Source organism: Thermobia domestica, chromosome 6 (genome assembly GCF_964235325.1).
Source record: "Thermobia domestica chromosome 6, izTheDome1.hap1.1, whole genome shotgun sequence".
In the NCBI taxonomy this organism is placed as follows: domain Eukaryota; kingdom Metazoa; phylum Arthropoda; class Insecta; order Zygentoma; family Lepismatidae; genus Thermobia; species Thermobia domestica.
The window spans coordinates 14,087,967-14,106,812 of NC_137459.1; positions in this window are offsets into that span (position 1 = coordinate 14,087,967).

An 18,846-nucleotide genomic window follows, 5' to 3' on the forward strand; every position below is an offset into this window, starting at 1 on the left:
CCAGATCCGAGATCCGGACCCAGATCCGAGATCCGAGTTTCGGATCCAGATCCGAGATCCGAATTTCGGATCCAGATCCGAGATCCGGACCCAGATCCGAGATCCGAATTTCGGATCCAGATCCGAGATCCGGACCCAGATCCGAGATCCGAGATCCGGATCTGAGGTTCGGATCCGAGATCCGGATCTGAGATTCGGATCCGAGATCCGGATCTAGGTCCGGATCCGGCAAGATCCGGATCCTGATCTCACTGGATCCGGGATATCCGGATCCGAAAATTTTTGGCCATCCCTAAGGTAGATGCCTTCGCGTTTGACCCATGAACTTAAGCTTCCTGCTTTTAACGTCGTAAAAAAGTTCAGCTGATTTCAAGGTTAAGGATTTTCTAGCTGACAACAGATGACATATTGGTTGTTAGCACTTATATTTCGGTTCACGTATTATACATAGTATAAAATGTATATGTAATTATCTGAAAATTATTAAATACTATGCTTTCAACTGAAAAAGAAATATTTATTTAAAAATGAACTAAACATAAAACAAGAAAGTTTGTATTTTGATTAGAAAACAAAAATTGAAGCACGTGTAGTGGACGCTGCTGTTCCAAGTACCGTCGCCTCCCTTAATTCTTTCAAAAGACGCAGTAGACGCGACGTTGTAATGTTTCTTTGCCAGAGTCAATTGAAGATCTAAAAGTCATCAATGGAACGTTTATACATTTCAACAGCTTTTAAACTGAATTTCTTACTTTTTAACAGTATTATTATTTCCCTTACGTCTTTAGTTGAACACTAATGTTGTTAACTGAACTATGGTGAGACTAAAAACGAACAGTGGTGAAGCGCTTTCCTCTGGTGCATGGGGTCCCTGGCTCGATCCCGGAACAAGTAACTTGCGGTGGACAACATCGTGTCTGTGTGTTTACCCCAGGTTCATTTCACTTTTGGAAAACCAACCAAACTTTGGACGGTTTCACAAATCTAACAACGTAAGTAATACACACACGGTAACCCACAATAAAATTACCGTCATAATAGGACGTATTTCAAATAGTAGGAACAACGTTACAATCAATTGAAAATTTTATGTTTTCAAATAACTTTATTTCGAAAAAGTGTTTAGATAAGTACCATATCGAATTAGGTAGATGGATTGCTATAGACATAAAGATCGCAATGCCGTTTATAGCAATTTGATGTCTCAAACTGTCCCGGAGATATGAGAAAAGAGATAAATTAGGATACATTGTATAAAATAACGTATTTGTAGGAAATTTTTAAAAACATTTTTATTTACTTTGTTTCTACAGCATCATAACAGTACTTTTTGGTAGATATAAATACTCAAGTTCTCGAAATTTTGTAAATTAAAGAATCCCTCTTGGTTCACTGGATAACACGCTTGACTTCGGTTCGCGTGGTCCCGGATTCGATTCCCGGTGGGGTACAGTTGGAACGACGAAAGCGGTTCGGATTTCACTATAATCAGTAGCTCCACGCCTCCTTTAGCCTATCAGACATAGCCGTAGGATGTTAAACTAAATCAAACCAAAATCAAACGAAATTGCATAACTGAGATGTCTATTTCCTGTAAACGGCATTGTAATTTTCACATGCATTGAAATGTATCTTCGTAATTGGATGAAGCAGTTTTTCGAAAAAAAAAAAAAAACGCTTTTGAGAAAAGTCTAATTTTCAATATCTTGTAACTTCGATCATATTTATTCGAAATCCATCAAATTATAGTCATAGTGTTGCACAGCAAAATACTTTGGGTGTGCGTTATTACTTTGGGTAGAGCGATCATCTCTGCTGTGTAGGGTCACTGGTTCGATCCCCAGTCAAGTAAGTGTGTGGTGGACAACATCTGTCCGTGGGTTTCCTCGGGGTCAGGGTTGCCAATCGTCCCGATTCTGACGGTACTGTGCCGATTTCTGACTTATTTGTCCCGCGTCCCGACCGGACACTCGTCGTCGGGACCCAGACTGTCCCGATTTATCGATTTTCGAAGTTAATTAATATTTTACTGGGCCAAAGATTTTGTATGATGATAGCCAAAATGAATAAGGTTTTAGTAGTACCTCTTGCCAGCAATCTCTTACCAATGTTATGCACACATTTGTAATTTAAAAATTCTATATAGTTTTCTCTCTAAACTTTGTTCATATTAAACAAATTGCAGTTGTTTTGTTTTGAATTTGTTGCATATATTGCTTATACCTAGTGATGAGCAGTCGGTGGGTAAATAAAAAATAGTGTGTCGCATTCATCAGGTTCGTGTTCAGCTGATTGTTTACAGTTTTCAACGACTCGCCGTACCTGTGGTTGTCTCCAGGGAGGGGGGATTCTAACAGTGATTGTCCCGTACCGATCTTTTCTTAAGGAAAGTTGGCAACCTGCTCGGGTTATTCCAGTTCCGTCCTACGTACTCATTACGCCATTTTTTCATCATCACTGACTTGTCTTAATCATCCGTCTCCCTTAGCCTTAAGGGCATAATCGTGGGACGTTAAACTGAAAGAGTTTTATTTAGAAACTAAACCTAAATATCTAGCAAAATTACAAGGAACCGCTGACAATAATTGTCAGCGGTTCCTTGTAATTTTGCTGGATATTTTTCCAATTTCATCAACGACCAATAAAATCAATACAAGTTACTTTCCATAGCAAAATACAAAATAAAAGTTGGGTCATAAAGACTCTTTTGTTAATGTAGAATTTCTAAACACACACACTTGAGTACTTCTTGTTGATCTGTATAAGAAGATGAACCAAAAGAGCCAACTGATGTTGTCAACGTTGCTTAATACTGGTTACAATTTTTCTCACGACTACGTTGCAATGGTGGTTATATTTGAATGCCATATGAATATGGAAATTCTTCTGGAAATCAAAGAAACACCAGTGAATAATTTACTTCAAAATAGATAATTTTGTCTACTTTGCTAGTAATATAACATTTAACCCCTTAGCGCGTAGCGTTGCATATGTGCAAAGTTTACTTTGAAACTGTATTACAGCATGTAGTTTGTAGTTCGGACATACAAAAGCAGCTTTGTGTATCAGTTAAGATGCGCTTTCACTAATGAAGTTCTGAGTTTTTCGCTAGATGTGATAGTAAGCCAGCGTTGGAATATTTGTCTTACTTAGGGCCACGGTGGCTCAGTGGTAGAGCGTTCACCTTTGGTTCATAGGGTCGCTGGTTCGATCCCAGCTCACGCCAAGTGAATTTTGTGGTGGACAAACACAGCATGCGTGGGTTTCCTCGGGTTTCTCCCGTTTCCTCCCACTTTCTTCATTTCTCATCATCAACGCCTCCTTTAGCCTAGCCGGCATAACCATGGGGCGTAAAACTCAAAGATTCAATTTCATTTTCTTTGTCTAACTTCCTGCACGCGGAGTTACGCCATATTGCCATTTTTGAGCTTTCTTTGCTCGTTTAGGTAAACACGTTTTGAACTGTTGATTTTTTCTATGTTAGACAGAAGTGTAATGAGTGCAAAAGTGGAAGTGCGCTGACATTCGTAGCGTTTTATTGGTTCTATCTGGTTTTTGTGGACTTTGTAGATGTCAACGCATAACTTTGTATAGTCCCTATATGCAAACACTATAAAATATCCCATAGACCACACATTATTTGCAGTATTTTTTAAAATTTCCATGTTTCCTATACCAAAACTACTCTAATTCTTTCTTTTAAGTCAGACTGATTGGAAAAATGGTGCATTAAAGGGTTAAAATTTTACATACCAAACATTGCCATGCAATCATCTAATTCTTCAGTGAATATGTTTCTTTCTTAAAAGAATTGGAAATACAGCGAACTACTATTTTAAGAGATTAATATTATTATTATTATTATTATTATTATTATTATTATTATTATTATTATTATTATTATTCCAAACATTATTTTGTCAAAATGTAATCTAAACGCCACTCAGATTTATTTGTGAGAATGACATCTCAAGTATGTACCGGTTGATCAAGTGCGAAAGACAAAATAATTGCTTTTCTCCTAAAGGCTGAAGTCAATTGTAAACTTAGGTTAACAGAGTCTGTATGGATATTTATTGCAGAACTGTATTAGTTACAAAATAAATTAAAAACAATTCAAAGAACAAACCTCTAGCCCTGTATTCCTTCATATCCTTCATATATATATGTAATACATTTTATTTTTCCAGTAGCATAAGGTAATTAATTATTGGAAACAGAAAACTTCATTCTCTTTGGTAAGATAATATCCTAAGTTTTTCTTTATATATAACAGCAGGTCAGAGGAAGACAATAATAAACGCCATTTCCGACAAAATTGAGTTATTAGATGGAGTGATGTGGGATTGGATCTCAGAACAGTATGTAGGTAGTTTAACTTCGGAATTGCTCCTGTACACGGCAGAGTAAACTTATTAAGTATGTGTCATTGCATTGCATTGAATTGCATTACATGGGAATTATGAATTATATTTTCCAGTTTACTCAAATGTTAGAAAATGGCACTTAGGATTGTGTTCTCCCGAACTGCTCATATACAGGGTGTTTCAAAACAACATCGACAACGGTTGGGAGATGATTCCTGACAGCAAGATAAGACAAAAAGTATAGACCAACCTAGGTGAACAAATTCTTCCTTTCGGAGTTATAGGCTGCCGAAAACATGAAAAAAGCGAAATTTAAAGGACCATAGGTCAAATAGTATGGGACGTACCGTAGTCGGGTCAAGACTTCACTTAGAAAAATGCGTCCTATACAAATATCCATGTTTCTGAGCCCTGCAGTACTTGTGCAACAATTTTATAAAGATAGTTAGTGAGTACTTCAAATTATATGCCTGAAGCAAAATAGGCTCTACAAAATTGTTGCGTGAGTACCATAGGATTCCGAAACATAGATATTTGGATAGCGAACATACTATTTCCTAAGTGAAGTCTTGACCTGACTACAGTAGGTCCCATAATTTTGGAGCTATGGATCTTTAAATTCATTTTTTTCATGTTTTCGGCAACCTACAACTCCGTAAGGAGGCATTTGTGCACCCAGGTTGGTTTATACTTTTCGTCTTATCTTGGTGCAAGGAGTCACTTAACAAACTTTGTCGGTGTTGTTTTGAAACACCATGTATAGTTGGTTATAGTTAATAGTTTACAAGTCTTCTGTTATGAGATTACAAAATTAAGAACTCTTTCAATGAGGCGTTATGATTTCTCAGTAATTATTGGTTTTATTCTTCATCAATCAGCAAGTAATATGCGTGTTGGAAGGAGACAAAAGGCAAAAGAGAGAATCTATTGTTTGCATATACATTTTTACGTATAGAGTATAACACATAAATAAATAAGCAAAAAGTATGTTTCAGCAGAACAAAACCAATCGATCATTATTTGGTGCAAACAACATTTTATGCGCAATAAAATCATTTCTTTTTTACCATTTTATTGAGAACTACGCCTAAGAATTGACCATTATACATGTCATATCTTTCACTTTGATGTAATTTATCGATTAATATATACAGCAAAACCTGTCTTTAACGGGTTCTTTCTTAAATGGGAATATGGCCAAGTGAATTTAGAGGCACAAAACGTGTCAAATTCCTTTCATGAAACGGAAAATGTATTACGCAGACAACGGAAATCAAAATAACTTTTTTAAAGGAATATATTATATATATAATACACTACGTTGTCAGCAAGACAGTGATACTCAAGCCGGAAGAGGCACGATACAGATAGATGCTTTAATTGAGAATTATACAAAAGTCTGAAAGAAGAAGAAAAAGTGAAGCAAGAAGAGAAATATGGTATTGAGTTGGAAGAAGAGTGTAGGTTAAAGAATTATCAAGAGCCTGTCAAATGTCTAAATGACAGTGGCGGATCAAGCCCAGGAACGGGGGGCTAGGCCCCCCAGTTTTTGAGTAACAAAAATAATTTAAGGTATTATTTATATACTTTTGAAAGTGTATAGTAAACTCATTATATACCTATCACAGTCTGGGGTCTGGTTGGCCTCCTCACTTTTTACCTTCCAGATCTGCCTCTCCTAAAGGAAGTGTAATAACTAGCTTTTCGTTGAAATGGTACTGTTATGCTTATTGTGCTTTCTGAGGTTAATGCGTTCGTGGAAAGCCGAGAAGTCAAGCAGTATCAAAAGATCCAATATATTTCAATCAAAAAAGTTTCTTGTAGGCTTATATCTGGAGAACTACATACAGTGTAATCAAACCCAAACTATCACTTAACTCAGTATGTTCTTATTCCGTAAAAAATATGAAAAATCGCCTCAGGGGCCGTTCCAAAAAATGTGTGGCACTTGATCCAAATACTAATTCTTGGTCAAGATCACAATCTTTTGATGCATCTTTGGATCCTTTTTTTATAATCCTTGTGCAATTAATATATTCAAAAGTTAGAACTCAAAAATTTAAGGTTTAATAATAATATTTGAATACATATTATAAAACACAACGAGTGCTTTCCACTTCTTTGCGTGATAATGAAAAGGTTTCTGAAGAAATACTTCAGGAGCAGATTCTCCTTAACAGGTTGTGATTTTTGTCATCAACTTTTAGGTTTACAAAAAGATTCGTTTTCCTCGATTAACTCAAAAACTACGCACGAGATCTGGAATTAGAATTATGGAATACTATAGTGAGTAATGCTTCAGAAATTATTTCAAATATTATTATTTCTTTTTAGAAACAGCATTTGATTAATAATAAACATTTTGGCATAGTTACCTGCTACTTCTAGCCAGACTGATTGCATCAATCATTAGCCAATGAAGGTATTTCTGCAATTTAGAACCAACACAATTTTCGCAATGCAATTCACAACCAAGCGTCTCTCAATACGAGAATGGATATCACTAGAACCTAGAAATGAAAAAAAATATCAGTTAAAAACTAGTAGTACATGTAGCTTTAAACATATTAAAATATCTTATTCTTATTCATTTTCTGAAGAGTTTTACAGTGTTCTCTCGACTCATCGCACAATTATTAGTGACGTAGCAGGTATGGCTACTATGTGATATGAAAATTGCGCATTACATCATCCTAAAATAGACTTCAAATAATTTTGTTTAAGACTGTGAAATATTTTGTTGTTTAACTAACAGGTTTCTATGAAGCATCGAAACTAATTTCATTACAATTTACGAAAATTTGAAATTATCGTAATAAGTTCTTAGGATAAAGTGTCTTTATCATGGGTTTTTACAAAACCAACAACGACATACGGTTCCTTATCATCACAAAATATCGTTATTAACATATCAATCAACGAAAATCATCTTTGTATTAATTATTTTGATTAGAAATGTGAGAGATCTTGTTGCTGCGTAACAAGTATCGGTTCTGAAATTTATAAAATATTCACTAATATCACAAGTCAGTGAAAACCACTTTGTCTCCTGATAACTATTTTTATTTACTAAGCAGTGAGGTTCCATTATGTCACGGCAGTAACATCCCCCCCCCAAAAAAAAACTTTTTTTAAATACGTCCCAACATAATTTTTAATAATAACTTCTTACCTAGGACATTAATGAAATGTACACGAAAAGCGCTAAAAAAATAACAAGTTTTGATTACGAACTAAGAGAAAGTAATCTTAAAATATTAAAAATACTATTACTATATTGTTTCATTCTTACCATGTGACATTCTTACGACGAAATGTGTTTCCAGTGGCTTTCACGAAACAAATAATTAAAATTACTTCTTAACACAAAGATCAATTTTCTGTATTCTTCTCCTATCAAACATAAGCACAAACTTTGTATCACACACAGAAATTAAAACGATTAAAATCTACTAAGTAAATATTTTTTTCTTTACTGTTTCTGAAACGTTACAAAATGGCGTTGCACTTTCATTTCAGAAGAATACACTCTTTCTCGGAATAGCGCAAAAGTAGATTCATAATAAAATCAAATCATCATTGGATTGTATCATTGATTTCTCTATTTCTTGGATTCACTTAAATTATTTTTTTGAACGTGAATTTGAATTTTTGAATAAATCTTGCGAAAAGTCTTTGCTTCTGCCTAAGCAGCGTGAGTTGCATCGTTGCACTGACCGTCCACGAAGGTCACATGACGTGAAAAAAACATGGCTACCGAATGACGTGACAAATGAGAAATACAGTTAAATATTTAGCTTTAAAGAAATACTTCCTCTTCTAGTTTTAATAAAATACATGCTATCATATTATTCATAAAGAGATTCCCATAAATATATATAATAAATTATACAGTCTTTGTTGTAATACTATCATAAATATGGAGTACGGCTGTTCTTTTGCTTACGATGCCTTCCGAAAAACAAGGGATTTTCACAGCTCTACAACGCAATGGATACTGATTTTATGTTATTTACGTAACTAAGGAAACTGAGCACTTGAATAACGAAATTAAATAATTTAAAATACAAACGATTTTAGCTATGACACTGAAACAGATATCCTGACCATTGAAGTACTTGTACAAATATTGCGTGCTTTCTTCGTTTTCCAACGACACTCGTTTCTACACGCGCTGTAACAAAATTTGTGACAAGAAATTATCTTCTCATACATAAATTCAATATATGTACAATTTCAGCTACACAACGTGCAAACTTTTGATTAAAATAAATAAAATTTACTTCTAAAAACGTTAAAATATCTGAGAGCTCTACGTCCATCTTCTCACTATACTTACTGAACTACACGTCATTGCGCAACCTTCAAGATGGACGCTGAACGAATAGGGCGTGATGATGGCAGATAGAACGGCGACGCTCACCATCATTTCCACCCGTTTTCTTTGCACTTTAACTTAGAGATGTAAATGAGCGAACTTTTCAGGCGAAGTTTCGTTTTCGAAAGTTCGTTTCCGAACTTTTCATAAACAACTTTTCCCGAACTTTCGTTTTCTTTTATTTACTAATTAGCGACACTCATTTTTATAATAACTTATTCTGAACATAGTGTGATGACTATGAGCTAGCTATGTGTTATACAGTATAATTATTTGCACCATAATGATACATGATGGACTGACACATATTGACATTATACATGATATGGATAAACACTTAAAACACATTATTGTAACTGAATCAGTGCTTTCCACAAAGAAAAAAATATTAAATAAAATGATTAATTTTGTATTGGTAATGCGTGAGTTTATGATCTAAACTTGTTTGTGCAAGTCAAATTTAAGTTTTCGGTTGTCAGCATCATGTAAAATTGAAGGTTTCTGCCGAAAACATACTATTTTATGATATAGGCTTGAAATTTGAAATACATTCTTGTAACGTTCCGTAACGTCTTTTGAAAAAATGTGAAAATCATGTACTATTAGAAAGAGAAAAAAGAAACTAAAATAAATTTACTTCGATTTTTAATATAGCCATGTTACATACGAAAATGTTTGTAATTTTACAGGGATTTTTTAATGGACAATTTTAAAAAAATGAGCCGAACTTTCGGCGAACTTTCGCGAGAACTTTTCATGTTTAAACTTTTCATGAAATTTTCCAACACTACTTTAACTACTTCCTCTTTTCTCAGCAGCAAAAGGACGCATATTCGATTTTAGTTGAAAAACACGGCAGTAAACTCACATGAAAAGATGTCGATCTTCTTTTGCTACGAAAATATTCACAGCGGGCAGAAAGAGGTGTGTAAGACCCGGGTTCAATTCTCGGCGGGAGTTCATGCGGTTCGGATTCCACGTTAATTAGTAGGTCCACGTCTCATATAGCCTCGCTGCTGAACGGGACGTTAAACTCAAAATCAACTCAACTCAAGGGGTCTGTAACAGAAAGGCGCCAAAATCAAGGTCAGTTCCAAGCATCCAGAGCAGAGGTCCTAAGAGGGCGCCATCTTCGCTAGATTTCACCATCGTTTTGTAACATGGGTGCCACAAGAGGGGGGGTCAGAGAGGCAGGCACCCTGGCTCACGAAAATGTATACGTAATATAATCAAACCACGTATATTAAATAACAGAAAAAAAAACAGACGTAATATAGCAACTATGGAGATGGCACCCCTAGAAAATTTTCTTCTGGCTCCCCTGCTTTGCAGCTGTTTCTGTGACAAATATTGCCAATCTACTACTAGATAATTGCCTCTCCAACGTTTTTGCACAATAATCTTTTACAAGCAATGGAGTCTGATTATTGAGTCACTTCCGATGATAACACAACTCTACGACTCATTATGATCATCATCATTAGAAATATTCTGCCATTATTGGTAGGTCACTTGCCGTAAATAAGAAGTTTCCATGAACCTTGTCTTCTCATACAATTTTTCTATTTCGATACCATCTATCAGCTGTTGCCTCCTTTTCTCCACCCTCTCTTTCCTGCCACCATACCCTCTAGCACGTCCTTCATGAGACAGCTCCTTCTTAGCTAATACTGAAACCAGTTTCTCTTCCTCTTTTCAATAATATCTATTTTTTTTTCTCCTCCACTATCACTAACACCCAATCATTAGTTTTCCGTTCGACCCAGCCTATTTTTTTATTCTTCTCCACACCCATATTTCGAAGATTTCTATTTTTTCATCGTCTTTGTGTAATGTTCATATTTCTGATTCATCTATTAAGCTACTCCATACATTTTTAATTCAAAGTCCCACAAAACAGTATTTTCTCTCTCCTAAAGGCTTCTTTCACCATTCCTATCATTACTTTGATTTCACGTTCAGGCTTCATGTCAGCACTAATAATACTACTCAGGTATCGAAAACTAGTCACCTGTTCTATTTTCTCCTTTCCTACACAGAGAAAAATCCGTTCTCCAGACAGCGGTATATTGTACAAGTATACGGTATCCTCTTGCTTACTATAGAAATCAGTACGGAGCATACGTTATCCGTATGCTACATAGGCACTGCCCTTAGATGTTACATCATTCCGTTGCAGGATGTCTGACATCTAACAGTTTTCCGTATATCACATGCATATACTTATGTTACCTTCGTCAGCTATATGTTATATACGTCTATTTGTATGTGAGATCCTGACCGCCTATGTCGTTTAAAACGGAAAGTACGTATAGATGGAACACTTATACAGAAAGTATTATAAAGCATGCGTTTTCAGTTATACGTCTGCTGTACGTTAAGTCCAAAAACTACAGGAATTACACATGTAACCTATCTTTTTAAGTACGTCACCTACATTTTTTTTTCTCAGTGTACTTCTATATTAGACATTGACCTTTTCTTTCCAATCACCATGACTTTTCTCTTTCTAACATTTATTTTCATACCATATTCTTCACAGCTCTTCCTCAAGTTTTCTAGTATCTTTATAGTTTTTCTTTTCAGATTTCAGCAAAAAGCTACGTATGACCTGCAAACCATATACAACTACACACAGAGCCCGAAACGAATCAAAACGACACAAAAATGTATGTCTTTAAATTTGGACATACTTTAATGTGTACCAATGAATTGCCTTCTAATGGTGGACATAAGGAAATATGTCGATTTTTTGACGTTACCGACATGTCCGCCATGAACATAGAAAATGTAAGTAACTATAACATGTCAAAATGATCTACTGCCTTGTTTTCATTAGTTTTGACGGATTAGTATGTTATGTTTTGATCATTGGGGCAATGTTTGAGATTATATAATTGTAAGTCAAAAATTTATACACATGCCCGGAAACGTGAGGCGTTGTCGTTTGTCTCTTGTTATCAGTGTTACCAATGTAGCACTTCCTCGCCTGATCTAAAAATTTTTAAGGATATTTTTATCAAAAACAATTGGTTCATTTATCATTGTTAGAATAGAAATTTAGCACCTTTTAAATGTTGTCTAATGACTAAACTAGCATTATTTCCACTAAAATTAATATTTCTAGCGTCTTCTTGCAGTGTGTTTAGTGACAGTATTATTCATGTTGTTGGCAGTGTGTTTAGTATCATTACGACATGTGTGTGTGCCGTATTACGGACAGGTTTAACATATATTTTTATGCCATATCAACATACTTCGGGCTCTGTGTGTAACATTCTACTTCCTACCGAAGTACTGTTTTCATTGTGTAAGCTATCCTTTACTATCTCTTCTAGATTGATATTAAATAACGTCACCGAGAGTCAACATTCCTGCCAAACTTCCCTTCCAATTGCACTTTTCTCTATCATTCCCTTCCCTATTCTAACACTTACTTGTTGGTTCATATATAAGTTTCTTATGAGTTTTGGATCTTTAGATTACAACCCAACCTTCTTTAGAATTCGCAACAACAATTCCAGTTAACGCGATCAAAGGCCTTCTCTAGGTCACGCGTCTTTTGTGACCTTACTTCTCTTAAAGCCGAACTTGTTTGTTTTAAATAACCGGAAACAAACGGAAGTATGCAAATTTTTACTCATCCATTATTTTGCAAGTTACTCAGTAGCAGAAATGGTCATTTTGCAATCGTTACTTGAGTGGGCTCACCTCACTTTAATAAGGCCAGTGCTCACTGGTCTCAATGATATCACTATATAAAAAAGGCTACATTTTCCCCAGGAGAGGAAAGTAATGATTCGAGGCCAGTCTTTCATCATGTAACTGAGAACTGTGAAGAGTTGTCTACTGATATCCTTCTATTGCGTTACTGTAAGAGAGATTGCATCTGTATCATGGAAGACCCAAAACTGAAAATTATAATTAAGAAGAAATATATTGCTTAAGCTTCAATATAGTGTGCATGGTTGAAGAAAGCTGTGTGTGAAACGTTAAGTTTACAAAACCTAATTTAGTCTCAATATACCAGTTGCCTAAGTTGGACATTCGCGTGTTTCCTGTATTGGACCCGTCCAGGAACAATAAAATCCTTCTTTCTCATGAGAGACATGTCGCACAGTGAATACCAACCTCCCTGGGAATATAGTTTCAGATTCATTTTAATTGTATACTAAAAATTGGATCTTTTATTTCGTTTTAATTTATCTTAATATTAGAGATCTATTGCTTTCGAAATGCTTAATTTTATTCTCAATGCATTGTGCTTGAATCATCCTAAGAAACGCCTGGTCCAACTTAGTAAAGAGCTCCCTCGTGGCTAAGCGGTTAGCGTACGCGCCTTTGGCGTGGGAGACCCGGGTTCGATTCCCGGCGGGAGCTCATGTGGTTCGGATTCCACGTTAATCAGTAGGTCCACGTCTCATATAGCCTCGCTGCTGAACGGGACGCTAAACTAAAAATCAATCAATCAATCCAACTTAGTAAACAAGTTTTCTTCAATGGACCGATCGAATAAGTTTTGTTTCTCTGCAATATAAAGTTACTGTTTGACTTTTTGGCTGAGATAAATACGTGCTATAAATGCTGATATAATGTCTTTCTTATTACTATTATTATTCTCTCGCTTGAACATTTCATTTCTGGTGAATACGAGAAATTTGTGTAAGTGATCGAAACTAGCCAACTCTTCACTAAATTCTTCACATTTAGAAATATCTCTCTTTTTTTTTTTAAGGCGTCTAAGACGTGCATTTACGTTAAGACATGCCTTCTTTGTTCAGTGCCTGAAAGAAGACTTTAATCGAAAAAAAGTAGACTATCTGTCACTACTGCGATTCATTTCGACTGACGCACACACACCATTATCATCAGAGTAGTATTTGCAAGAACAATATAGAGCCACTTTACACCATGGTTTACACGGTTTAAATATTACGGGAAGTTGTTCCCTTTAAATTCTCAATTTCTCACGTCTGTGGGGATCGAAATACCTGTAGAAGGTACTATCCACAGAGCTAATAGAATTATTATATATTATTTACTGGAGTTCTAACAAGGGTGGATAGTAATGCAAAGCTAGTCATTGAAATTTTATGTAATGGAAAAATGAGTCATTTAAGTTATTTAGCTTGAGTGGTGCGTCATGGACTACAGGTGGAACTACATAAGTATTCCTGCTATTTATATTTTATGATACTGGTTGTGTTCCTCAGTCTTCGGGTCGCTGTAAGCTATAGATTAATTTCTTACTTGATTAAGAACTGTGATTGGTCACATTTAACTTTGTTCTTAAATATGCCCAAAAATACCAATCAGGGCCTAGAGCTGAATGGCATTCACCAGCTTATGGCATATGCTGATTATGTAAATTTAACAGGGGTTGATAGAAGAACAATGGGAAAAAATGCAGAGGTTTTATTAAACGCTTGCAGGGACATGGGTTTAGAAGAAAATGCAGATAAAACTAAATACATGGAAGTTCATCGGGATCATAATACTGCAAATGATGGATACGTCAAAATATCAAATAAACCTTCGAAAAAGTGGATACATCCTAATATCTAGGATTAATGTTAACGAACTAAAACCACACTCACGAAGAAATTAAATGTCAACTGAAAGGAAGGAATTTATGTTTCTCTGTTCAAAATCTTTCATATTAACGTGTTCTGTCGAGAAATTTGAAGCTTAAAATATGTTAAACGATAACCATGCCTGTTGTGTTGTGACTGTTTGCAATGAGGGAAGAATGTAGACTGAATGTATTTGAAAATAAACTCCTGAGACGAATATTCGGAAACAAGAGGAACGGGAATGAGGAATAGTGGAAACTTCATAACGAGGAACTACATAATTTATACCGTTAACCAAGCACTGTTAGGGTTTCCAAGTCGGGGAGGCTCAGGTGGGCAGGTCATGCAGCCAGGATGGAGGAAAATAGAAACGCTTTAAAGGTTTTAACTGGAAGACCAATAGGAAAACGACCATTAGGAAGACCTAGGCGCAGATGGGAGGACAAAATTAAGATAGATCTCGCAGAAATGGGAATAAAAGTAGAAACGAGATAAAGTTGGTTAAGAACAGAAGTCGTGGGGGATCTTTTGTGAACGCGGCATTGAACGTTTGATTTCCAAAGGCCATGGAGTTAGTTAGTTAATTAATTAGTTTTAAAATCATTAAATTGGAACAAAACGGTTTAAGTGCAAATAAATCGTCACAGCATATTACTGTAGGAAGACGTATTTATTAATGCTTAATACTATGCCATATTAATGCTACGGCCCTTTCTATTGAAACGACACTTTAAAAAAATATAAATAAATCGTCGTATTAGTTTCAAATCAAGAAATTGTCTGCACATTCGACACATCTATTGGCATAAGTAGTGAGATCTGTTAATGTAACTTCTTACTATTAAGAATTATTACATTATACAAACTGACATACTTTATTTAAAAAATAAAATTATCGACATCTATAAAGATAACCAAGAACGTTCTGTCGCTTTTTGTGGAGGTCTGTGTTCAATTGGCTTTCACATCTTGAGTTGAATGCGAATAGAGATAAGGCGAAGGTCAGTTGTTGGTGTGGGTATATCAAACAGACTACCGGTACCTGGTTGTGGCAGTTCAGTTACACCTTGAACTTGCGTAAAGACAAAGTGAACATAGAACTTCCACAGAGCGTCATAACGGCGTGTATGCTGTACGAGTTCAAACTGGGGTCAAACGCCACTGCAGCGATGAGAAGTGGGTACTATATAAAGCTGCACGGCGCCGTCATCATTGGTTAGCATCCCATGAACGGGTTCCAAATCAGCCGAAACCAGCATTGTACCAGAAGAAGGTCCCCCTATGTGTTTGATAGAGTGCTCGCGGCATCGTGCATCCGAAACTGCTACCAGCTCGTCAGAACATCAATGCAACTGTGTACTGTCAGCAATGAGCCGTGTTTAAGAAAAACTCAAAATTCTGGAGCCAGCACTTCTGAATCGAAAAGGGGTCTGCCTGTTACTGGAAAACGCTAAGCCTCACGTGGCTAAAATGACCCTGGACACTATTCTACGCCTTGGATGGGAAACACTATTGCATCCGCCATACTTCCCGGACATTGCACCGTCCGATTATCACCTGTTCCATTCCTTGGACAATCGCCTTAGAGGACGCTGGTTCAAATTCCTAGTAGAAGTGCAAATTGCATTGGATACCTTCTTCGCTTCACGGCCCACCAATTTCTACCGCGATGGAATCCATGACCTTCCAGTACGTTGGCAGGAGGTCATCGATGCTGATGGGGACAATTTTTGATCTTCCTGGTACGTCTTAGGTTACATATCGATGTTCGAAGGTGGTGGGTGAAAAAGCGACATAACTTTCTTGGTTACCTTTTATAATTTAGTTCGTACTAAAATTGCAGTAACTGTCATGAACTTGACCAATCTTATACCTCAGTGTAAAATGTATTTTTTTCTTCTGTGAAAGCTGTCCTAAACAAGTAACAATCGGGAGAAGACAATAATTACTTAATTTTATTTTATTTATGGGTCATTTCTTCAAATTACAATTAGAAATTATCATAACATAATATCTATCGAATATGAAATTGTGAACTGTGCATGATCAAAGAAAAAAAGGAAAGAAAGAAAAAAAAAGAATGGATGCTCTTGCGTTTGACCTATGATCTTGAGCTTCCTGTTTTCCAGTAAACGGTAAGTTCAGCTGATTCAAGACACTGTTGCCAGTAAGATCACTCAAAATTCACCAAGATTCGTGAACAAAACCGCCATAATTACGCTATTCATGAGAAATGTGCATAATACTTTAAGTAATTATAGCCGATAACAGTAGTTCACAACCTGGGGGTCGTGAAGAGGTTGCAAGCGGGTGCCAGATAGTGACAGAAATAAACTGTGAAATTATGAAAAATACAAATGAAAGACCTAAAGTGAAATTTAAACAATTTATAATATATTTACAAGAAGCCACGAATATATAATAAATTACGCTGTTTCTTAGAGTTATTTAACCTACAAATATTAAGAATGTTGTAACAAAGAGACTTTATACACCTTACAAATAAAGAATAACTATTGAGTAAAAAGTGTGGTTTTATTATTATTATTATTATTATTATTATTATTATTATTATTATTATTATTATTATTATTATTATTATTATTATTATTATTATTATTATTATTAATATAGTAAGGAACAAACGACATATAACATTGATGGTTCGTATGTGTTGTAAAAATAATGTTTCCATTTCATCTATTCGCAATTCGCAAGCATCTGGTAGCATATCCTGGAGAAAATGCACAGAAATATTTGGTATAGAAATATTACTTCCGAAATACATTGCCGATAGCTTTTGTAACATTCGGATTTTCCGCCAACTCGCGGGTCAGAAACTTTTACCGCTACACGCTATGATAATACCGTTAGATTTAATGGGAAACCTCTAATGTTGGCAACACTGCTGAGGGCTAAGAATTTCCAGCTGGTAGCGGATGACCAATTACTCATGTACAGTTATGATTTCATAAGATATTTTCCGGGATGGATTTCAATATACGAAGGATAGGAAGTACTAAGATACAGGTAATTCACATTGAGCACTGTCGGAGATATACCCCGGGAGAGAATTTCGTAGCTTCAGGGGAGTATTTAGCCGGACCAACCCTTGAAATCACTGGCCATGTTGGCATTTATATTTCCTTTTACTATACTGAATGGCAACTATATTAACAGTTGTGGAATTATATGTAAGTTATTAAATGCAACATTCACAAATAAAAAAAAAAGATCATATTTTAAAAATTGAACATAAATCAGAAATATTAATTATCTTAATCAATAAACCCAAGCAGCAGTACGGGTAGTAAACACTGTTATTCCATGTACCGTCTTTTCCCCCCACCACTTTCAAAAGACGTGACACGATCCGCTGTTGTGATGTTTCTCCACCAGGTGGCTTCATTTATTGTCAATTTACAGAAAACTATTCTTGTTTGTATTACACCGTAGAAACTTAGAAAAAGGTACGTTCAAACAAGAAAAGTCTGTAACATGCATAGATAACGTAGAATTGTCAAAATTTAATATTTAGATAATTTTTTTCAACGTCATGCGACTTCTATTTTGCTATGTTGCAAACAATTATTCGATCAGTGTTTGCCAGGTGACGCGTTCATACTCTCATGGACAGTGTTCGAAGTGAAAATAAAACAGAGGCGGTATGTTTTATTACGATTTTGATTTGACATACCGGCTACCTAAATGTTGAAATGCAATGAGGGTATGTTGCCTAGAAGATTGAATTTCTATTTACATAATTACTGAAAACCTTCATTTACATAGCTTCTCTGTAGTAACGCGTGAGCAGGCATGGAGAGACTTTGATCCCCTCCAACTTTCTGGAAAAAAATGTCCCCTTATGTTGTATTATAGAGAATTATACACGAAAATGCACAAGAACCGAATGAGGATATTAATAATTTCCTGCGGGAAAACTCAAGGTTCCCCACTCGACTGTGGGGTATTCCAAACACCCCAAGGTCCGCTCCCACCGCAGACAACTCTTAAACCCGCTCGTGCTCAAAACACTGGATTTATATGCATTAAGACAAGAAGACACACACAGACAAACATACATAACAAAGAAATAATTCAATATGGCACATCAAAATATAAACTAAGTGAACTTTTTGAAGACACCTCATTTTAAAAACAGAAGGAAAGAAAAATGTCGGTGTTGTCAACTTAGAAATTATTTGTGCATAAGAAATAAAACCTTTTACGTACAATTCGTCAATTACTGCGTATAAAAATGGATTTATTAAAGATATTTAGCATCTATTTTCCAGTAACGGTAGTTTTTAATCACTAAAGAACCAGAAACGGTATGCCTTCATCGCTGAAAAACCAGAGGCGGTATGGCATACCACCGGATACCGTCTCACTTCGACCACTGCTAATGGACCTTGTAGTTGTCTTTCAGTGCAATGAATTGACACACAGAGATGCAACCAAGAGAGAAAGAAAGAATAGATAGCTAGTAGCTACACGAAAGAAGTAGTTGCTGTTGGAGATTTAATGT